We start from the raw sequence: 17,273 nt of genomic DNA on the forward strand, positions 1-17,273 counted from the left end.
AGGTTCCTGCTTAATTATTTCTCAACTAGCAGTGAATAGCTGCAAAAGTCCATAACTGACCGGCTTTCAGATATGACCATTAAACATTGACTAAGTGTCTAGGTCTGCAGAAAATTTTCCAGGTTAGGGTGGGGCCAGCATAGGACACATGACAGAATTGTTTCTAAGCCTTTTACACCGAGGACATCTCAGACAAGGCATATACAAACAGATGGGACGAAGTTTCCTCAATAGTTTCCATGCAAAAGGCTCCCTGGTTTAAAAAAAGAAAAAAAAAAAAGACACTACTAATAAATATAAATAAAGTCTTTAAAATGGGCATTTCAAAATTAAAAGCCAAATGAAAACTAGCCAGGTAAGCCAAATTCAGGCTCATTTTAAAAAAGGCCCCCACAGCGCTCAAGTAGAAGTACCTTCTGGAGGGAAATAAACCTAAAGTCATTGACCAACAGACCAAACCCACAGGCACTTTGAACATTTTAGATTTGTCCCTCTCTGCACCTTCAACAGGATCTAAGTAATGATTTTACTTCACTTTTCAAGGATTGCATCAACTCGTTTTCTGGATTCGACAGGACAGGTTGGTGTCAGCAGTGACTCCCTGGGGTTTAGAGAAGGAAGTCTTTGGCCAAGGGGTATCCACAAAACCCTGAAGCTGGTATTATATAGACTCTTCATAGACACTGAGGCAAGGGACTGCATCTCATTTCACACCCCAGGGCCCCCATGTTCCCTTGCACACTGTGAGGGACAGCCCTGTGGCTTTCCTTGCCCTTCACAGCCCAAGGGAGAAAGAAAAAGCAAAGCAGTCCAGATTCAGCAGTTTCCTGCTCTCCAGGTTCTCAAAACAAAGACCTCAGTGAGAATTTAAGAAATGTTCTAATATCTATTTTAAAGCTAATGATTAATATGAGTTCAAGCCTCCTGTTTTGGGGAAAATGGAGAACCACCACATTTTATATAAAACTGCTATTTTTTTAAAGATTTTTATTTATTTTTTTGACAGAGAGAGACACAGCGAGAAAGGAAACACAAGCAAGGGGAGTGGGAGAGGGAGAAGCAGGCTTCCCTCCAAGCAGGGAGCCTGATGCGGGGCTCGATCCCATGACCCTGGGATCATGACCTGAGCTGAAGGCAGATGCTTAAGGACTGAGCCACCCAGGCGCCCCTAAAGCTGCTATTTTCAAAGGCATGGGTCTTTCAAATTCCCCCAAAGGTTCTTCAAATCCTAACATGGTCAGCAAAGTGACAATGTTTGCTTAATTTTGGTGTAGGTGACACTTTCGTTTTCTTGGATGTCCACTTTGAGATATGTATGTGCCATTTGTAAGAAGCTGGTCAGAAGGAAGAACAAGGAATGGGTTGGAAGGTGTGGACCAGAACCTTGGTCCAGCCTGTGGCCCTAATGCACTTTCAAGTCTCAGAGGACAACTCTCTTCAAACTCCACCTATGCGTTCACTCCCAGCTCATCAGGTTTTACCATCCCACCCATCATTCATCTTCCTCCTCTTGCACTCCGACTGGCACTGTAATGAGACCGTAATGAGATTATCAACATGTCCAAGTCCAATGCCATTTTAGGGTCAACTTCTTCCTTCATCTTGTATCCCCTCACTCCTTCCGGTGATCATCAAGTTCTGTCATCCCCATCACCCCTTCTAGGTCACTACAATCCAGCCAACATCCTACCACACGTCCAACTCCTAGATAAAAGCCCCCAGTGACATCGTAACAGCCAAATGCCAACTTATGTGACCTCTCTAACTCTTATGACCCTCATTCCTTGAAGTTCTCCGGTCCCCTCCTTTCCCATCACTTGCTCTGTCCGATTTGAACCACCTTAGCTTTGCAAGCTCTCATCATTGATTCAATCCATCCAAAAGAAGAATGTGCTGCCTCCAGGAACCACCTGTCATGTCTATGCATGGAGTCATTTACTCTTACCCGTGAAAGACCATGATTATTAAATGATCTCTATAATCAAAAAGGACAACAGAAAAAGCATATTTGCATTATTTTCAATATTCCTACTTCATATTTAAGGCAACTGCCAGATTCAAAATAACATACATTAACTCATTCGTCTTTTACAACAACACATTCTTAGTTTAACCCATCTGCCCCTGAGGCATACGGTCCAACAGACAGGATTAATATGAGCACCTACAGCTGTCCATTCTTCTGCTGGTACTTCTTCCCTATTGCCTGGTAGTCTGGGGCTTTCCTTCAATGACACCTGGCAACGAGTCACATCCAGTACTTAGGAATATAATCCCCAGTTAATATTTTGTTCCTATGTAAATATAATTTGCCTAGGGCACCTGGGTGGCTCAGTTGGTTAGGCATCTGCCTTTGGCTCAGGTCATGATCTCAGGGTCCTGGGATCGAGTCCCACATCAGGCTCCCTGCTCTGAAGGGGAGCCTGCTTCTCCCTCTCCCTCTGTTGCTCCTCCTGCTTGTTCTCTCTCTCTCTGTCAAATAAATAAATAAAATCTTAAAAAAAAAGAATAAAATTTGCCTTTGTTATTGAGGTTTTCATTATAAACGTACAACACAGGGCTTTGTTTCTAGGAACATGTACCCACTATGGATGTGATACCTGTGTTTTTCAACTTGCAAAGGAAGTTACTTAGTGACTGATACCTAGTATGACAAGGGTAATACTTTTGAAAAATAGTGATTCCTCCACCACTCTCAATACATACACACACACACACACACACACACACACACACACACTCAATTTAAGCATGTCATCTTTCTCATGTCAGCCTGAAGCCTTGGGGCTCTGGAAGGTTATACTGAGGAGAGAGGGCATTTTAGCATTGTTACAGCAGAAAACAAAAGAGAACTATCTGCTTCTGACATTGAAAATATGATTTTATGTCAGGACAATGGGCTGGAAAATTCGGCTTTATCAAGAATAGAACTTGAGGGGCGCCTGGGTGGCTCAGTCGTTAAGCGTCTGCCTTCGGCTCAGGTCATGATCCCAGGGTCCTGGGATTGAGCCCCGCATCGGGCTCCCTGCTCAGTGGGAAGCCTGCTTCTCCCTCTCCCACTCCTCCTGCTTGTGTTCCCTCTCTCGCTGTGTCTCTCTCTGTCAAATAAATAAATAAAATCTTTAAAAAAAAAAAAAAGAATAGAACTTGAAAAATACAGATTATGGTGTCTTCTATGAAAGACAAAGCTGCTTCTTATTAAGGCTAGGGATCACACTTGCTACCCTAGAAGAGAAAGAACCTATGAGAGCAGAAAGCCTAAAATTCACCCCCTCTGGGATCAGGGGGTATAAGGAGAGGTGGGTGGTGACACATGTGAGCCCTCATCTCCCTTCTGATTTTTGGTCCTAGCATAGGAGAGGTGTCAGATAAATTACAGGACACTCCAAGAGTGAAAGTAACATTTGACCTATGGTATAGCCACTTTGAGTTCTGGTATGGTGTGGATGGGACCAGACGTTCCTGTGCACTCCTAAGGAGGAAGTAGACAGAAGTGAGTTGAGAGGCAATAGGCCTGGCTAGCAAAAAGATAACCCACTGCAGAGATTACAAGAGTGATGTCGTAGGCCATGCACTGGATGGAGGGTGTGAAAGATCTGGAGAGGTCCAGAAGAATGTCTACAGGAGCTGCAAGATGGAGTCTAGGTCAGCTGAGGACCACAAGTCAGGCTTGACATAGCTCAGAGAGACCAAACCACAATCTACATAGCTGCAGATACCAGCCAAACACCCAAAGATAGAAAAGTTCATTGAAAACTGTCATGAAGGCAGGAGACGCCCAATCCCCACTCCCTTCCCCATACGTGCAGAAAGCATCCCAGAAAGGAACTGAGAAAGACACATATCTGAGTAACTGAGAATTTTATATAAATAAGCGAGTGTACAAAACCTAAAGGAACTATTTATACCATTGCATCAGACTACATATACTGGAGTGGACTCATTTTGTGTTCTCCTACTGCCCAGGGGACAGGGAGGCAGGAGAACACCGCTTTCTTAAAATTAAGTGAACAAACTCTATTTCTTCTGGAATATAGCTTGAGGAGATCTAAACTCTTCCTAACTAGTATATAGAAAAATTCCATTTTAATTAACACTATTTCCAATATAACAGTATCATTTCCATGACCCACAACAATAGTTCTTTGCTGCTCTAATTAATACAACAGTAAACTTAAAAATAGCATCCTTTCACATGCTGACACATGATAATTATGGTTTATCTTTCCTTCTACCACATCTCAGCCCAGAAAGCTAAAAGCTCTCTTCTTTTTGAATTTCCAGCACTCAGGGCAATACCTGACATTCAGTTGGCACTCAAACTTCTACTCTCATTACCAAAAGTGGTAACGAATAAACATTCAATGATGAATAAAAACATGACCATGACCACTTTCTACTTTCCAGTGTTGTGCTTATATTGTACACAACCTAAGTTATTGTTGTCATTTCAGTTTTCTCAAATACCAGGTTGATATTCTAATAAAGAGATTTCCCAGAAAGGGAAAGGCAGAAACCCAGAAAGACAGCTATAGGAAAGAGAGCAGGGAGATTAACCACCCTGTAAAGAGGACAAGATTAACGACAACAGGGAAATAAGGAAGTCTGCAATCCAAATGACATAAGCAGCTTAACAGGGCAGATTCCCAGAAAATTTGTCAGGTGACCAAGAAAGGAAGGGAGAAGGGGCAAAGCACCTAAGGCTGAAAAGATGCTCAACACCACTAATAATCAGGGAAATGCAAATCAAAACTATAATGAGATCCATCCCCTCATACCTGTCAAAATGACTAAAATCAAAAACAAAAAAGAACAAGTGTGGGCGAGGATGTGGAAAAAAAAATAAGAACCCTCAAGCACTGCTGGTGGGAAAGCAAACTGGTACAGCCATCGTGGAAGACAGCATGGAGCTTCTTCAAAAACTTAAAAAGAGAATTACCATATGATCCAGTAATCACACTACAGGGTATTAACACAAAGAATACAAAAACAATAGCCAAAATATGGAAGCAACCCATGTGTCCATCCATAGACGAATGGATAACAAAGATGTGGTGTATATATACAATAAAGTTTACTCAACCCTAAAAGAGGAGGAAATTGATCCTCGGTATAGGAACTACTTAGTGGTGGGCCTCGCAGATTTGATCTTTTCTCCTTCTGGATCTGAGGCCTCTACAACAACCATGTTAAGCCACATCTTGGGGGAGGCCAAGAAGCATCCAAGCTTGATCCCGCTATGCATATTTATTGAAGGAGGAGGTACTGGAGTTGTACTGTATGTCTTACACCTGGCACTGTCCAATCCAGATGTCAGCTGAGGCAGAAAGAATAACCCAGGACCTTGGAACAAACTGGGTCCCAATGGTCAATACCAGATCTACTCAGTGAATGGGGATTTCAGCAAACTGAAGAAAGAAGGTTCAGACTTCTAAATGGAATGTTTCACTACAAAGCTGCTTAGAATGAAGGTCTTCCAGAAGACATCTGCATAGCGTTCCACTTATCCAGGACTTATTTCCCCTTTGAATGCACAAAATCGTGTTGGTATATTGTGTTGGGGGTTTACACTGATTAATAACTATCTGAAACTTGAAAAAAAGGAATGAAATCTTGCCATTTGCAACAATATGAATGGATCTAAAGGGTATAATGCTAAGTGAATTAAGTGAGTCAGAGAAAGACAAATACTGTATGATCTCACTCATATATGAAATTTAAGAAGCAGAACAAATGAACAAAGGAAAAAGACAAAAAGCAGAGTCTTGAGTATAGAGAACAAAATGGTGGTTACCAGCAGGGAGGTGGGTGGGGGGATGGGTGAAATAGGTGATGGGAATTAAGGAGTGTACTTGTAATGATGAGCTCTGAGTAATGTATAGAACCATCAAATCATTATATTGTACACCTGAAACTAATAAAACACTGTATGTTAATTATACCAGGATTAAATAAATAAAGTAAGGCTTCTCACCCTAAAAGAAAACAAAAAAATTAAAAAAACACCTTCAGCTAGGATCCAGGATGGGGACAAATCAAGCACAACAAATAATCTATCACATTAATGTGAAAATCGGCCTGCACTTTCAAAGTTGAGTAGAACTACAAACTATGAATATGCAGTCCCTTTATGTTCATTTACATCTGCTTGGGTTAATTTTTCAGTGATTTTTTGTTGTTGTTTTGGGTTTTTTTCTTACACCTCATTCGGCATCCTCTGTCTCAATAAATGTTCTAGATTCACTGACTGTCCAAATAAAGAATATACTTAAGGTATATGAACAGGTCATTCGTAACAACAACAGTGTGCTTTTTATAGTGGGAAACATTTAGAAATTCTGAGCACAGGAAGTATAGAGTATCTTTTAGTAATAAGTTTTACATCCTCAACATTGGCTTTATAATTATTCATGATTAGAATTCAGATTTTTCCCCTAATATTAAGAAATATTTAATATTTTAAGCTGAATTAACTTAGCTGAAGCAGACAATTTCTCTAAAGCCATCAAACAGTCCTTCAAATTATGTTCATAATGAAGCCATGATGCAACTATGGACAGGGCTGAAAAACAAGCACTCTGGAAAAGTTTCAAGAGCATAACCAAGAACCTGCAACGGCTGGGGTTGGCCAGTTAGGAGAGCAATGGTGTTTCCATAACAAAGAGAACTGAAATAAATGCAGGCGCATGATTGCCATCACTGGGAAGGGTGGAAGGGACAGAGAGACGGCCAGCAACACTGGGTGAACAGGACCCCACTGCTAAGTAGTCCAACTCATTACATCAGTAGTAAGTATTACCAACCCCAACTTGGTTCAAACAAAATAAATACAAGCAAAATCCAGACAACAGTTTGGATAACCATGGAGACTCCTACTACAAAAACATGAGAAAGAACAACGCTGGATCTCCAAACAGGCCCTTAGCGCTCAAAATAGTGTACAATGACATAGCCACTATACTCATAATTGTCACAGAATTCTCAAGACTTGCCACCAAAGCGAAGAAACCAACAATTCTTGATTGAGAGCTATAACTGTTTATGTGAGCACGTTAAGGGATCAAAGGTGCCTGGTTCATCACAGCTTGTCATTAAAAACAAAAACACCCCAAAACAGCCCTCCTCTTAATCATGTTTAACTTATAAAAGGCAGTGAATTAAATGATGAGCCTTCATTCCAAAATAAGCCTGTAGTTTATATCAGAAGAGATTATCCTCCTCCCTCTTTGTAATAAATGAAGGTGGCAACACCTCATCTTTGTTTGCCCCTCTATTGAGTCCTGGTAGCTGATACCATCCAAACACATCAAGAGGCAACTATGATTAGCACATGTCACCACTCAGTTACAGGACAGGGGAAGATTTCTTTAAATGCCAGCATATTTCTATGCAAGACAAATGACACCTAGACAATTTTACTTGAAAACTCAAGGCATTACTCCTAGGAGAGAAGTATTCAGAGCTCTGTTAATAGTTCCCCCACACAAGTGAATACCATATTGAGATAATAGTGCTCTGTCCTGAAGGTACATGGAATCTGCTACTTAACACCTAATACTTTAGATGTGCTGTGACCTCTAGATAAAATTTCTTTTTGCAGGAAATAAAGGCTTTAAAATAACAGAAGTCAAATTTGAGGTACTGTAGACAGTTTGCCTTTTTGGTTTTGCTCGGTTTCTTTTTTGTCTGAATGACATCCAAACCTCTTCCTTTTTTTAGCAAATCATCCATTATTTAGGTCTTCGTGGCAGGCGAGACCCTACCTCACAATATAAAAATGGACATTTCCTACACTGGTCTTTGGCAGTTATATGTCCTAGGGTTAGCTCATCATGTCCCATTTCAGATTCTAAATTTGGGGTGAGTGACATAAAGACCCAGAGGTCAGAGAGATTGTTCATGGCATGAGCAGGGGTGACTGCAAAGGGAATCAGCCACACAGTCCAGCAGCAGCACCAAACCCAGATTCCACTGGCGACAAGACAAGACTTTGACTGTGGTTCCTCGCTCTTTTGAGTTGGGTTTCCAGCCATCTTCCAATTACTTTCTATTTTGCCTAAATCAGAGTACTGTAGCCTGACCCACACAATGGGAGAAGTGTTTTCACAGGAGTGGTAAGAAATGAGTTAACCTTATGAACAAGCATTTACTTTGTATAAGGAGGAAGTTAATTGTAAGTAAATATAATCGGAGAACTCACTCTTTTCTGTCTCAGCTAAACATTTTTTTTAGTTTCCTTTTTTATTAACACATAATGTATTATTTGTTTCAGGGCTACAGGTCTGTGATTCATCAGTCTTACACAATTCACAGCACTCACCATAGCACATACGATCCCCACAATGTCCATCACCCAGCCACCCCATCCCTCCTACCCCCCACCACTCCAGCAACCCTCAGTTTGTTTCCTGAGATTAAGAGGCTCTTATGGTTTGTCTCCCTCTCTGGTTTCATCTTGTTTCATTTTTCCCTCCCTTCCCCTATGATCCTCTGTCTTGTTTCTCAAATTCCTCCTATCAGTGAGATCATATGATACTTGTCTTTCTCTGATTGACTTATTTCGCTTAGCATAATACCCTCTAGTTCCATCCATGTCATTGCAAATGGCAAGATTTCATTTTTTGATGGCTGCATAATATTCCATTGTGTATGTATACCACATCTTCTTTATCCATTCATCTGTTGATGGACATCTAGTCTCTTTCCACAGTTTGGCTATTGTTCAGCTAAACATTTTTGTGTTTTGTTTTTATTTTCTCAATACTAACATGTTAGGAAGAAAATATTCAGTTAAAATCTCTTACTTCATGAAGCCAATCTATGATGATAATCCAAACAGCATTTATCTCTGGGGTAGGTAACAACTGGGAGGGGGCACACAAGTGTGCTAGACAGTGTTCTCTACCTTGATTTGGGTGATGATAATAGAAACAGGTTTTTGTAAAACTTTAGAAATATGCATGTATTGGGGCGCCTGGGTGGCTCAGTTGGCTAAGTGTCCACCTTTGGCTTGGGTCATGATCCCAGGGTCCTGGGATGGAGGCCCACTTTGGGCTACCCGCTTAGTGGGGAGTCTGCTTCTCCCTCTGCCCTTCCCCCTGCTTATGCTCTCTCTCTCTTAAATAAATAAAATCTTAAAAAAAAAAAAAAGGATTTGTGCATGTGACTCCATGTGAATTTATCTAAATGATACAGGTACATAAACACAAAGATAAACGTATGGCCCAGAAGGTGTGCTGATGAAGGTATCATCATACTGATGATAAAGCAAACAAAGAATATCCTCAAAATATGCTTTTGTACATATTATCTCCTTTGATCTTGGACTTCCCTGGCATTTTATTCTGACAACAGAAGAATTATCACTGGACACATTTCAATGCCCAGTGATTTTCCTCAGTGCCTCCCGGAAAAGGACATGTCTAGCTCTGGTGTCATTTCTCTTCACACCTTCAACATGTGAATCAAAAATCTCTGCTGGTTTCCAAGTGAGAAAGCCGACGTCCTGCATTCCTACCTCACTATATCGTAATTCCCAAACTCAGAGGCTGACTTTGTCCTTCTTCAAGCCGTGCCTCCATTTTCTATCTGGTTCAAGAGATGATGATGATGATGATGATAATTAACTATGTGCTAGTTAATGATGCAGGCATTTTATAAGGCCAAGTACCTAATCCCCTCACTCTATTTATGAGGACCAAGACACAGGGAAGTTAAATTACTTCCTTGACGTTAAAATGCTAACATGGTACAACTGGGTCACCTGTATCTCCCAGTTCATGCCACTTACTAAATCTAAAATCCAGGTTATTCTCAGCTTTGTTCTTTCTTTCATTTTCCCTGGTGAGGAAATAATGACATAAATTTCTCCTTAAGGACATCCATTTGCCATTTCAAATTTTGCACATGTGCACACACACCTACTCAAGGCAAGACAAATAATGCCAAACAGAAGAAGGAATACATCAACCTGGAATGTGCATATATTACTACTCTGTATTCCATCAAGATAAGAACCAAAAATATTTTATTTACCATGAAAATGTCTATGGCCACCCAGTTACAAAAGTCCATCTTACAAATCTAAGAAGTATTCACTATGACCAAACCCTTGGATGACTGTCCCCTCCTTCAAAACACCATCATGGCTCCTCTCTCCAGACTTCTAAGAGTGGTGATGTTCACAACAGGTCAATATCACTTCTCAAATAGTTCTACTAGATGTTTCTGTCTGTTCCAGAATCCAATCAACAGGCCCAGAAAGACACTAGTGACTCAATTTCCTCTTCCTGTGCCCTTGCCCGACCACTCCCTGCCCCCAAATCAACCCTCACTTGTTCCAAGAGGCAAAGGTAAGTCATATCAGCAAGAAACTACAGCATCTACGATTTGACACTTAGCCCTGTGTCAACACGACATCAACAGCTTGGAGGGGTGGGATGAATGAAAACAAAGAATTTTACAAAGCAATTATGAAGACAGAAAGATAAAAAGACCAAGAGAGGCCCAGGAGAATGGCTAGCTGCATTTGAGAATATGCTTGAAATGATTCCCTAGAATTTGCCTGTGTAATAGTTTCCACCAGTCTGGATCTTGGGAAATAAGTTTTCCATACAGACCTAAAAACAGCCTTTGTGGGGAAGGTAAGAAGTTTTTCACAATAACTGTGCCTCATCAAATACGGCATTTGCATTAAAATTTGTATTTCATATAGTAATTTTGTTTTCTTTGGACTGTGGCATCTCCCCCATTTGCAAGTACAAGTGGAATGAGGTATTTGGGAAAAGCACAATAAATAGTGACTAAAGGAACCCCTCTCAACAAATGTTCACTATATTTATATTTCAGTAATTATACTTCATAAATCAATGTAGTAAACTCCAAATTCAGAACAAAGTTGGTCTTATCCTACAATCGATTTCCTTCCATTTCTCCTCCAAGAGAATGAAAGAAGGGTAATTCATGAACTAGATTAAGAGCCTGGAATGCAAGTAGTGGGAATATGCCTCAGTTCTGCTAGTCTAATGAGGACTTTTCTATTGTTCTGTGTATAATAGAAGCATGCTGATAATTTCAAGGGAAAAGTTCACTGAACTTTGGGCCTGTTCCAAATACTTTTTTCCCCATTTCCCTCCACTCGTTAACATGCATGCAAAATTCTATGCAAATTGAGCCCAGGCTTGCTGGAACCTTTGGCACAGCCTCAGCAACAAGACAGAAACTGGCACTGGCCCTGGAGTACACTGTAGGTATCAAGTCACATATGGAGGGGAGAAGAAAGCATCCATCTCACCAGGAAACAGAGAAAGGTGAACAAGGATCAAGAGATCTTCACTTCCACTTCAGTCAAAAAAGACTTACTTGTAGTTTCACTGTATTTTTTTTTTATCATTTTACTACCTCATTTTATATCAACAAAAAGAAAAAATTCCATATATGGAATCTTTCTTCAGGTGAAAAAGGAATTCCACTACTGCTGAATCCTGACAAAGGCATTATGAGAAAAAAACTACAGACCAGTGTTCCTCATGAACATAGGGAAAAAACCAACAAGTATTAGGAAATTAAGTCCAGCGACACATAAAAAGGTTAACATGGCACAACCAAGTGGAGTTTATCTCAGGAATTTAAGACTGGCTCAACATTCAAATATCAATGTAATTCACCATGTTAACAGACTACAGAAGAATACACTTTTTGTACATCTATTAAGATAAGGTTTAACCAAGTTCAACATCCACTGATAATAAAAACTAGTCAGTGATAAAGAACAGACTACATTGGATAGAAACACTAAAGTCTAGCTGGTAAATTCAGTCTCACAGGAGTACAGATTAACAATTACAAATGCACTAAGAAAAATGAGTAAATGTGTGTAGTTAAAAAGACCCAAGTTTCTCACTGTGAAAGATAAGAGCTACAATTAAAGGGTGAATACTAGAGCTAACTTTGTGGTGCTAGACTGGAGTCAAAGAAGTTCATGTTTCTTTTCATAAATACAGAGAGGGAAACATAAAAACACAGGTAAGTTTACACAATGGATTAGTGTATATACATACATTTCCAAGTTCTACCCACTCCGAGAGCCTAGGAGCAGTGACACTCCAGTGGCAAGGAGCGCACGCAGCACCCAGATCCTGTTTTCTATATCCCATCATCCAGTAAAAAGGAAACAAGGATCCTTGGGGGAAATGGCTGAGTCAGGGAAAATACACGAGCAACATGAAGCCTCTTGTGATACCAAAGAAGTTGTTTCCAACAACAAAAGCAGATAGAAGCATTTCAAAGAGACAGAGGAGTCAATCTGAAAGAGCGCTCAATGTCTAAAGCTGAAATAACCTGAGCAAATAAGAGTATGTTGTTATAATGCAAAGAATAAAATAAATATCCAGGAGTCCATATGATATGGACCTCCTTACATAGGAATTCCAATCAATATAGAAGGAACAAGAGAAAAAGAAAGTTGCTATTCAAACACCACAGTAATCATTTCTAGGGGAAGATCCATGAATGAATGCTATAATTAGTGGGCAAGTTAAGGACCAACAGGCTATTGAATAATCCCAGGACCATTCTTTTGGGCATGCAACCTGAGCAGTTGTGCAGTCTTCCATGCTCAGAAGGGCTCACAGTTGGTTTCTTCTCTGCTGCTTCCATCTTGAAATTTTCTAATAATTTTGAACATGGGGCACCACACTTTGTTTTGGGCCTTACAAATTATGTTGTTGATTTTGAAATCATCTAAAATCTCTCCCATAAAATATATATTAATTACTGTACTGATTTTAACATATACCCATAAATTCTGAACTTAATTCGGCTTTCCTTTGAGTGTGGCTGATCTTAGTGATTCACTTCTAACAGATAGAATATAAAATTAGAAAAAAATAGTAACTTTACTGTGGAGAATCCTAGAAGACACTACCCTAACCAAGTGATTTAAATTAACATCACCTGTAATTCGACATATTGTTGTCAGGTACCTCCTGGTACCATGCAATGAGAAGGTACTTCACCTCTGTGATATCCTTCTCAAAAATCTAAAGCCTTAGCCTAATCATGAGAAAACATAAAAAAAAAAAAAAAAAAAAAAAAACTAAACTGAAAGACATTCTCAAAGTATCTGGCCACTATTCCTCACAACTGTCAAGGGCGTAAAAAACAACACTTAGGAACTATCACAGTTTGGTAGACACCAGTTCTTCCCAACTAAATGTAATGTGGTGTCCTGGATGGGGTCCTGGAAGAGAAAATGGACAACAGTGGGAAAACTGAAAATCCAATTAAGTTCTGCAGCTTAGTTATTGCTATTGTCCCAATCCATTTCAAATTTCTGATATTTGTACCACAGTTATATATGATGTTAACATTACAGAAAGTATGGTGAAGTATATACAAGAACTCAATTCTTCAGTCTAAAAAATATTTCCAAATAAAAAGGTTTTACAAAGTAAAAATGGAAAAAAATTATATGGGGTTCCATTTGGTCTGTTCCATAAATGGCCTATCATATAAAAAGAGAACTTCTAAGACAAAATAACCAGGCTTTTATGTTAAATTTTATTTTTTAGAATGTTAGTTCCTAAGGCAAGGAAAATAGCAGTCTATGCTGTATAAAGCAGATTGAGAAGAGGAAAGGATTTCCAGTAAGTTCAGAGTTCAATGGTTATCAATGATTTAATAAAAATGAGTGATTTTCATAGATAAGTCAGCTTTCATTAATGAAGTGAGAGTTTAATAGGACATGAACATGGTCACTGCAGCATTATTTACAAAAACTTACAACAATCCAAGATATAGAAACTATGTAAGTGTCTGTCAGATAAACGGATAAAGAAGATATGGTAAATATACAATGGAACATTATTCAGCGATAAGAAAGGAAATCCTGCCATTTGCAAAAACATGGATGGACCTTGAGGGCATTATGCTCGGTGAAATAAGTCAAAGAGACAAATATTGTCTGATCTCACTTACACGCAGAACCTAAAAAAGCCAAACTCGTAGAAACAAAGGGTAGAATGGTGGTTACCCTGGGCTGGAGCATGGGGAAAATGGGAAAATTTTGGGTTAAGGGTACAAACTTTTATTATAAGATGCATAAGTTAGAGGGACCTAATGAACAGTGATTACAGTTAGCAACTTTTGCATATAATACAGTATTAAGACCATATTTTAAATGTTCTCACCACCATAAAGAACTGGTAATTTTATTATGGTACTGGCACAAAAACAGACACATAGATCAATGGAACAGAATAGAGAGCCCAGAAATGGACCCTCAACTCTATGGTCAACTCATCTTCAACAAAGCAGGAAAGATGGAAAAAAGACAGTCCCTTCAACAAATGGTGTTGGGAAAATTGGACATGCAGAAGAATGAAACTGGACCACACAAAAATAGACTCAAAATGGATGAAAGACCGAAATGTGAGATCGGAATCCATCAAAATCCTTAAGGAGAACACAGGCAGAAACCTCTTTGACCTCGGCTGCAGCAACTTCTTCCTAGACACATCGCCAAAGGCAAGGGAAACAAGGGCAAAAATGAACTATTGGGACTTCATCAAGATAAGAACTTCTGCACAGGAAACAGTCAACAAAACCAAAAGACAACCGACAGAATGGGAGAAGATATTTGCAAATGACATATCAGATAAAGGGCTAGTATCCAAAATCTAAAATGAATTTATCAAACTCAACACCCAAAGAACAAATAATCCAGTCAAGAAATGGACAGAAGACAGGAAGAGACATTTCTGCAAAGAAGACATCCAAATGGCCAACAGACACACGAAAAAGTGCTCAACATCGCTCGGCATCAGGGAAATGCAAATCCAAACCTTAATGAGATACCACCTCACACCAGTTAGAATGGCTAAAATTAACAAGTCAGGAAATGACAGATGTTGGCAAGGACGCGGAAAAAGGGGAATCCTCCTACACTGTTGATGGGAATGCAAGCTGGTGCAGCCACTCTGGAAAACAGTATGGAGGTTCCTCAAGAAGTTGAAAATAGAGCTACCCTATGACCCAGCAAATGCACTACTGGGTATTTATCCCAAAGATACAAATGTAGTGATCCGAAGGGGCACGTGCACCCCAATGTTTATAGCAGCAATGTCCACAATAGCCAAACTATGGAAAGAGCCTAGATGTCCATCAACAGATGAATGGATAAAGAAGATGTGGTCTACATATACAATGGAATATTATGCAGCCATCAAAAAATATGAAATCTTGCCATTTGCAAGGACGTGGATGGAACTAGAGAGTATTAGGCCAAGTGAAACAAGTCAATCAGAGAAAGACAAGTATCATATGATCTCACTGATATGAGGAATTTGAGAAACAAGACAGAGGATCATAGGGGAAGGGAGGGAAAAATGAAACAAGATGAAACCAGAGAGGGAGACAAACCATAAGAGCCTCTTAATCTCAGGAAACTGAGGGTTGCTGGAGTGGAGGGGGAGATGGGAAGGATGGGGTGGCTGGGTGATGGACATTGGGGAGGGTATGTGCTATGGTGAGTGCTGTGAATTGCATAAGACTGATGAATCACAGACCTGTACCCCTGAAACAATAATACATTATATGTTAATAAAAAAATAAATAAATAAAATAAGAACTGGTAATTTTGTGAGGTGATGGAGCTGTTAACTAACGCCACAGCGGTAACCCATTTCTCAATATTTAAGTGTAGCAAATCAGCACATTGTATACCTTAAACTTACAATGTTACATGTCAATTGAAACAATTTACTCAGATTTTATGTATATTATTTAACATATGTTATATAACATTTATTAAGATCTCAATTTATTAAGATTATTATATCTCAATAAAGCTGGAAAATAAATAATACTAGAAGTTCATGATGCTTAGAATTATGTTTTAGAACACATGGTAGATGAAGAACAAAACCAAATAAGTCCCAGAGCTGAGGAAAAGCACAGGACATAGAATTGGATTGCTCTAACGTAAGCACTCATTCCATGACCTGGACAAGACCCACTTCCTGCTAGGAGTTTGAGTCAGCAGACCCTCAGCAAGGTGGTGGGGCCAGATGTTTGTTAGAACCTCAGAACTAGGCAGGATCTCAATGTGGATCTATAAAAGCAATGCTCACAGCTGTTGTTACTAACATTCATAAGCAAAGCATGAGTCAGCATAATGGCTCTATAAAATAAAAACAGCACAACAAAAACATTTTAGCCAATAACCATCCCAGACAATGGAAGTTGCAATAGAAACTCCCAGGCTATTCACAACACATCAGGCAGAATTATCACTTCTAGGGGATTAGGGCAGCTCTTCTCACAAATGCAGTAGGGTCTTCATAGTTATTAAATTTAATTTCCCCAAGGTGAAAGTAGATTGGGTAGCTCTCAATTGTCTTCCAGTCCTGCCATTTTAGTGTTTTAGTTTACTCCCCACCGGTAGGGGAATACTCATCAACTTCTAATATTCCAGAAACGCACACACCTTTTCGTACTAGAAAATATAAAAATTAATGCCTTTGATACAATGTTTGTTTTCTTTCTATTTTGTTTAGAGAATGACAGATAAATTTCTTTGGTTAATGGAGAGTCACTGATGGGAGACATAATAAAAAGTTATGTAAGCTTTTCTTTGTTAAACTTTTTTCAAAGGAAGTGAGTCTGCCCCAGCCTACTGCTCAGGGATGATTACACTGAACATATGGCTCTATTCCAGAACATCTATGTTAGTAATTTACATCTATCTATCTGGGCACTTCCCAATTTCTGTTCAGACTCAGTACTCTAAGATACTTTGTAGACTGTCCTTTGGAACTGCCAAGCTAGCCCACTCTGTCAAGCCCTTTTCCTATCCCTGGACTGAAATAGGAATGCCATTTCCTACACCGAGGCAGAAGTAATGTCCCCACCAACACTGGGTGGCCAAAGCAAAACCACTCTATTACCAACTATTACTTTTTTACATAGTTTACATACACTATCACCATTACCTCAAGAATAAATCACCCCCAGACATTCCAACTTCTCAGTTTGCCTCTCTGCTCTGATCCTAGGCAGCTATAGGATGAGACCAAAACCGGCCAAGACTGAGAGGAATGCTTACTCTAAGGTCCAACTCTGGCAGACGTTCCATGGAGAGTAGGGCATGTGATGCTGTACCACTGGACAACAAGGTAAGCAACCACACATTCCAGGGACAGGACCTGGGTCTACAGAGGAGTCAGACCCAGGAAGAACCCAAGGCAGCAGGTTTCAGGTGACCAGGTCAGGAT

General features: G+C 39.7%; 1 protein-coding gene and 1 pseudogene across 6 annotated transcripts in view; one reads left to right on the forward strand and one right to left on the reverse strand.

The window, feature by feature from the left end:
• Window positions 1-17,273, reverse strand: part of ARHGEF28 (Rho guanine nucleotide exchange factor 28) — a 324,502-nt gene that overhangs the window by 212,978 nt on the left and 94,251 nt on the right. The gene's annotated exons all lie outside the window — the stretch shown is intronic.
• Window positions 5,187-5,435, forward strand: LOC112839629 (cytochrome c oxidase subunit NDUFA4 pseudogene; annotated as a pseudogene).

This window comes from Callorhinus ursinus, unplaced genomic scaffold (assembly GCF_003265705.2).
Source record: "Callorhinus ursinus isolate GAN/ISIS: 27379988/994484 unplaced genomic scaffold, GSC_fseal_2.0 scaffold23, whole genome shotgun sequence".
NCBI classification, from domain to species: Eukaryota; Metazoa; Chordata; class Mammalia; order Carnivora; family Otariidae; genus Callorhinus; species Callorhinus ursinus.